Consider the following 7597-nt stretch of genomic DNA (forward strand, 5'->3'; position numbering starts at 1 on the left):
ACATGATGGTGTAATTCCACTGTGAAAATTGGCTTCAAAGCTCAGCGAATTTTCTTCTAGGCCTGGTCTCACAAGCTAGCTTTAGCTTGATATTGCCTGTGTCAGCTGTCTACCTGCCTGTCTCTCAGAGAAAGCGCAGTGAGTGCGACAGCATCTTCTAGAGTCCGAGCCATAATGCAATTACTGCAGTTTAGTTTGGTTTTAAGCTTTTGTAGTTACTGCAAATCCATGTCTTCACCATGACTAATACATGCTCAAATAAATCAAGGGAACACTTAATTGTCACAGCATAAAACCAAGTCAGTTCTTTTCAGTACATGTGATTATAAATCAGTTTCACCTGATTTGGTGCAAATGAAAGTGACAGCAGGTGCAATGGACAGGCAAAAGCAAGACAACCTCCAAAAAGGGCATGGTTTTACATGTGGTTGCTCTCTTGTTATCCTTGCTGACGGATTATTCTCTAGTTTTGTGTTCTGTTAGTGTCCTGCAGCCCAATTAGCTTGCACAGGTATAGTCCAGCTCCTCCCAGATTGCACATCCATACGTGGGGTCACCAAAAGGTTTGCTGTGTCTCCCAGCACAGCCTCAAGAGCATGGAGGAGATACCAGGAGACCGGCCATTACACGAGGAGAGCTGGACAGGGCCGTAGAAGGGCATCAACCCAGAAACAGGACCAGTATCTGCTCCCTTGTGTGAGGAGGAACAGGAGGAGCACTGCCAGAGCCCTACCAAATGACCTCCAGCAGGCTACTGGTGTGCATGTTTCTGACCAACTGTCAGAAACAGAATCCATGGGGGTGGCATGAGGGCTCGACGTCCTCTAGTGGGACCTGTGCTCACAGCCCAGCATTGTGCAGCTCAACTGGCATTAGCCAGAGAACACCAGAATTGGCAGGCCCACCACAGGCACCCTGTTCTCTTCACAGATGAGAGCAGGTTCACACTGAGCACATGTGACAGGCGTGAAAGAGTCTGGAGATGCCATGGTGAACGTTAAGCTGCCTGTAGCATCATCCAGCATGACCGGTTTGGTAGTGGGTAATTGATGGTCTGGGGAGGCCTATCCTTAGAGGGTCGCACAGACCTCCATGTCATAGCCAACGGTACCCTGACTGCTGTTAGGTACTGGGATGAAATCCTGAGAGCAACTGTCAGACCTTACAATGGTGCAGTGGGCCCTGGGTTCCTCCTGGTGCAGGACAATGCCTGGCCTCTTGTGGCCAGAGAGTGTAGGCAGTTCTTAGATGGAGAAGGCATTGATGCCATTGACTGGCCCTCTTGTTCCCCTGACCTGAATCCAATTGAGCACCTATGGGAAGTTATGTATCGGTGCATCCCATGCCGCCAAGTACCACCACAGACTCTCGAGGAGCTCACTGATACCCTGATCCAGGTCGAGGTGGAGATCCCCCCACACACCATCCACCAACTCATCAGGAGCATGCCCAGACTTTGTTGAGAGTGCATATAGGTACGCGGGGGCTGTACACACTACTGAGTCACATTATGAGTTGCCATGATAAAATTCAGACAAGTTGGATCAGCCTGTGATTTCAATTTTTTACTTCTATTTTCATTATGATTTTGAATCGAGCCCTCAGTGGGGTGATGATTTTGTTTCTATTGACTGATGTTACATCATTTTGTTCTCAACAAATTATACAATGTACATCAGTAAAGTGAGAAAGAAGTGAAAGAATAATTTATTCATCAGCATCTGAAGTGTGATTTTAGTGTTCCCTTAATTTTTGAGCAGCATACATAGTTACCTTGTTTTGTCTTTGTAGGGCAGTAGGCTAAGTTACAGTACACCTCACAGAGGGGACCTGATACTGGGGTTCTTAATAAAAAAAAATGTTTTTTTGCCAAAGTTAGCATATTCCTGTCACAGCTAATCAAGTATAAGGTGGACTATAATAGCTATCCATCCTCTGAAAAGGCTCAGCACTCCAACAGCTAAACTTAAACATATGGGATAAATTTCTTCCCTTAGCTCTGACATAAGTTACAAAATAGTATCAAAGGTGACAACAAAAAATAGTCTTAGTGATTCACGGACTTTGGAGTCGGACATTCAGAATAAATCACTCATCGTAAAGTTTCTTTAGGTTTTGTCAAACAGAGTATCTATTGTTTTAAAGCAGCAAAAAAAAAAGAAAAAAAAGAGGTCAGGACAAACTCTGGCATCAGAAATAAAACATATGATCATTCAGACAGTGAAGCCAAAGTACATCTTGAATGTTTCTGGCAGGATCAACCTCTTATGGGAAAACCTCTCAAAAGCTTTAAGTGCATTAGTTCTTAAAAAACACAACACACGTACAAGTGTATGTCTGTATTTGTGTTTACATGTGTGATCGTGTTGATCTTAAAATAGTTCTGGCTTTTAATAATCTAATAACAGTTTTAAGGAGATAGATTATTTATTTTTTGACATGCATGCAGACATACACTTATGATAAAAGCATCAGTCAGTGTTTTATATCACCTGTGCATTTTTTGTCATCACTGATCATTAAGAACTTAAACACAGTAAGACTTTAAAAATGTTTTGAGTTTATTCAAGCTTGATTTTTGTATTCGGTAATTGAGAGTAGGGGTTTCTGTGATGATCTGGAGAATGCAAGGATGAGGCCGATCACGGAGTTCTTTCTTAACGCACATTTATTACGAGCTTGGATCAACAATGGCTACATGCAGAAGCTATGTGTGATGATGTGAACAGAGAGAGAGAGACAGTATTTATAGGCTGGTGTCAGGTACACAGTTACCTAAATAGTGTTTTGCCAAATTTAACTTGGCCTTAGACCAACTAAAATTAGTCTAACTTGTCCATTTAGCACTTCTGATGCTATGAAAGCTGTCCTGGCGGAACATGATCCGCAGGGGTTCTTTGACCTAGTATCCACTGGTCAGTGAAGATGTAAAAATACATACTAACAGTAATGGTTCATTCATTCATTTTCCGTAACCACTTATCCTGGTAGGGGTTGCTGGAGGATATCCCAGCTGACATTGGGGGAGAGGTGGGGTACACCCTGGACAGGTCACCAGACTATCACAGGGCTGACACATAGAGACAGACAAAACCATTCACACCTACAGCCAATTTAGTGTCACCAATTGACCCTAGCCTTACACACACACACACACACACACACACACACACACACACACACACACACACACACACATATACAGTACAGGCCAAAAGGTGTGTCCAAACTTTTGGACACACCTTCTCATTCAATGCGTTTTCTTTATTTTCATGACTATTTACATTGTAGATTCTCACTGAAGGCATCAAAACTATGAATGAACACGTGGAGTTATGTACTTAACAAAAAAAGGTGAAATAACTGAAAACATGTTTTATATTCTAGTTTCTTCAAAATAGCCACCCTTTGCTCTGATTACTGCTTTGCACACTCTTGGCATTCTCTCCATGAGCTTCAAGAGGTAGTCACCTGAAATGGTTTTCCAACAGTCTTGAAGGAGTTCCCAGAGGTGTTTAGCACTTGTTGGCCCCTTTGCCTTCACTCTGTGGTCCAGCTCACCCCAAACCATCTCGATTGGGTTCAGGTCTGGTGACTGTGGAGGCCAGGTCATCTGCCGCAGCACTCCATCACTCTCCTTCTTGGTCAAATAGGCCTTACACAGCCTGGAGGTGTGTTTGGGGTCATTGTCCTGTTGAAAAATAAATGATCGTCCAACTAAAGGCAAACCGGATGGGATGGCATGTCGCTGCAGGATGCTGTGGTAGCCATGCTGGTTCAGTGTGCCTTCAATTTTGAATAAATCCCCAACAGTGTCACCAGCAAAACACCCCCACACCATCACACCTCCTCCTCCATGCTTCACAGTGGGAACCAGGCATGTGGAATCCATCCGTTCACCTTTTCTGCGTCTCACAAAGACACGGCGGTTGGAACCAAAGATCTCAAATTTGGACTCATCAGACCAAAGCACAGATTTCCACTGGTCTAATGTCCATTCCTTGTGTTTCTTGGCCCAAACAAATCTCTTCTGCTTGTTGCCTCTCCTTAGCAGTGGTTTCCTAGCAGCTATTTGACCATGAAGGCCTGATTCGCGCAGTCTCCTCTTAACAGTTGTTCTAGAGATGGGTCTGCTACTAGAACTCTGTGTGGCATTCATCTGGTCTCTGATCTGAGCTGCTGTTAACTTGCGATTTCTGAGGCTGGTGACTCGGATGAACTTATCCTCAGAAGCAGAGGTGACTCTTGGTCTTCCTTTCCTGGGTCGGTCCTCATGTGTGCCAGTTTCGTTGTAGCGCTTGATGGTTTTTGCGACTCCACTTGGGGACACATTTAAAGTTTTTGCAGTTTTCCGGACTGACTGACCTTCATTTCTTAAAGTAATGATGGCCACTCGTTTTTCTTTAGTTAGCTGATTGGTTCTTGCCATAATATGAATTTTAACAGTTGTCCAATAGGGCTGTCGGCTGTGTATTAACCTGACTTCTGCACAACACAACTGATGGTCCCAACCCCATTGATAAAGCAAGAAATTCCACTAATTAACCCTGATAAGGCACACCTGTGAAGTGGAAACCATTTCAGGTGACTACCTCTTGAAGCTCATGGAGAGAATGCCAAGAGTGTGCAAAGCAGTAATCAGAGCAAAGGGTGGCTATTTTGAAGAAACTAGAATATAAAACATGTTTTCAGTTATTTCACCTTTTTTTGTTAAGTACATAACTCCACATGTGTTCATTCATAGTGTTGATGCCTTCAGTGAGAATCTACAATGTAAATAGTCATGAAAATAAAGAAAACGCATTGAATGAGAAGGTGTGTCCAAACTTTTGGCCTGTACTGTATATATATATATATTATGTGTGTGTGTGTGTGTGTGTGTGTGTGTATTTATATATATATATATATATAAATATATATATATATATATATATATATATATATATATATATATATATATATCCTACATTTTCCCACTTTGCTTCAGTGGTATCTTAATACAATTTAGGAAAGTGGAATTTTGTTTGTGTTTCTCAAAGCACTTTCAAATTTAAAAAACTGTAACATGCCTTAAAAAACACCCATGTCTCACTTGCTCTGAATCATTCACATCTCTAGCTGAAAACTGCTGACATGAAACTGTTTTCAAATGAAGAAATAGTCCCTTAAAGTGTATGGCATGCATGGCCAAAAACCTCTAAGATAAGTGAGAAAATCTGTTTTTTGTATGATTTGGGAGAACTGTATACTGGACTGTTGTATCCAACACTTAACACTGCACTTGTGTGCTTCACTTGGCTGAAACTTACCTCTGAGTTCACTAAGGCCACAGTGCCTCTACAGGGAGATCATTAGTGACAGTGCCAGTCTTTTAGCGGATACACTTTCACTTAAAGCATTTAATGCTTTAAGTGAAACAAAATATATCACTTTAGTTCAGCTGTTCACAGATGAGGCTGGTTTCACAATGGTTAAAAATGCACAGCACTGGCTGTTACACTAATGAAATCCTTCTGCAACAGAAGTAGCTGAATAAAATCTCCCCTGACTTTAAATTCTCTGAATTGTTTTGGATACGAGTTCAGTATTTTAACCATTTTCCCTGTCAGCGTTTATCTGCCAGCACTTCTGCATTGTCATTTGAGCTGAGAAAACCATCACTGCACAGTTTTGTTTTGTGTATTTGATGAGTAAGTCCCACAGCGGTCCTTGTTTGTGTTATCAGCCCTTAGCTTCACACGCAATATCAGTCGCAGCAGGACACCACCAAGATATTTTATCACTTAAAAATAATCATTTCAATCATGATGATGGTGATTCCTTTGGCTTCACTTTCTCTATGTCTAATTTTTTATCTCTTTTCCATTGTGCCCTTTGATCTGTAAGGGTGTGCGACTGGCTCTATTCCCCAGTGTCTCTAAGAAAACATCCAGGACACTTAATGCAATTATATGCTCCCTGACTTTGAGACAGAGATGCAGCCCGTGGAGGAAGTGTAATAAATCAAGTTAAATACTCAAAATCTGTGTCTGGCCACAGCATAGCTTGACTCAAGGTGAAGTGAATCACAGTGATATGAATATCTTTCACCCACTGTGATAACATTTGACTCCTTTAGGCCACAAAGTAATATACAATCAGCCAAGAGCAGTATTTGCTTCCAGTTTACATCTATAACTCTGACCTCATCTATGTTCTGATGTAAAAGAGTCTGGAAATACATTGTCTAAAAGTGAACTGGGTTTTGGAATATTATGTCTAGCCAAGTTCTGGTCATTTTCCTCTGCAAATGGGTCACTGAATAGCATGTGTCTTGGTCACACCATTTATTTCAGGAGGGCAGTCAACAAGATGGTCAATGGACTTGCATTTGTATTGCACTCTTCTAGTCCTCCAAAGGCCTTTTTACACTACATGCTACATTCACCCATTCCCACACATACGTATTCATACACTGGTGGCTGAGGCTACTAGTGCCTTAGGCCAGTGGTTCTCAACTGGTGGATCTTGTTCCAAAAGTGGGTCATGGCTCCATTTTGAACCCATGAACCCACAAGTGGTCAAGTCAAACGTGTCAAGTTTGTAAAGCTTTTTATTGTGAAGTGCCGTTTCTTTCTGAAGAGTGAGTGACGAATGGACAGTTAATTGACAGAGACAGCAAACTGGCTTGACGACATGGCCAACCACAAGTATGACACTAAATGTATAAAACTGTTTGGACCATGAACTAATGACAAAGGAGAAATCTGGACCACGTGGACCAGTTGGAAACCACTGCCTTGGGCGACCGTACAAGGTGCCACATGCACTTATACACATTATTTTGGGGTTCAGTATACTCTCACATATGAACTGCAGCACAGGGGTTCGAACTAATTTTTCAATCAGTGGATGGCCTGCTCTATCTCCTGAGCCACTAACCATCATGTGGTTAGTACGTACAAACAAAATGAAACTGTACAACTTATATCAGTGAACACAAATGATATCTTCCCTCTGTATACATTGGAAGCCTCACCACTGTGGAGCTGTTTGCTACAAAGTCAACAAAGAAGAGAGAAGTAATGTAGCTCTGTGCTGATCCCTTTTGTTTTGGCATTTCCAATTTTCCACTAAAAAGCTCTTTAGTTTGAACTCAGCCCTCTCGCTTAACTCTGTTCCAAAAAAAGCTCACACCCAACACTAATATCTTGTCTGAAAAATACAATCTGGTTTGTTAACTAAACGCATACCTCAAATCCTCAGTGACTCAGGACTATATTTCACCCGATCTGATTTATTCATTTTATTCAATTAAGAACTCAACCCCCTGGAAGTACTCAAAATATTTGTCTATAACAATATTCTGGAGTCAAAATGATAAAAATATTTTTCTACTGATTTTCTCTTAAAAGGTTATATGGTCACTGGAGACTTGAGATATATTCAAGTTACATTTTATTTATTTTTTATTCATTGCATGCTGGATGCAAGTGATGATGTCTTGTGTTTTCCTGTTTGGCCTCATGATGGCACTGTTTTGTCACTGTTACTATGAATAAATAAATACACAATGATGAAAAAGTTTGTTTACATTAACTAACTATTGCAGTTACAT

This window comes from Epinephelus fuscoguttatus, linkage group LG8 (assembly GCF_011397635.1).
Source record: "Epinephelus fuscoguttatus linkage group LG8, E.fuscoguttatus.final_Chr_v1".
In the NCBI taxonomy this organism is placed as follows: Eukaryota; Metazoa; Chordata; class Actinopteri; order Perciformes; family Serranidae; genus Epinephelus; species Epinephelus fuscoguttatus.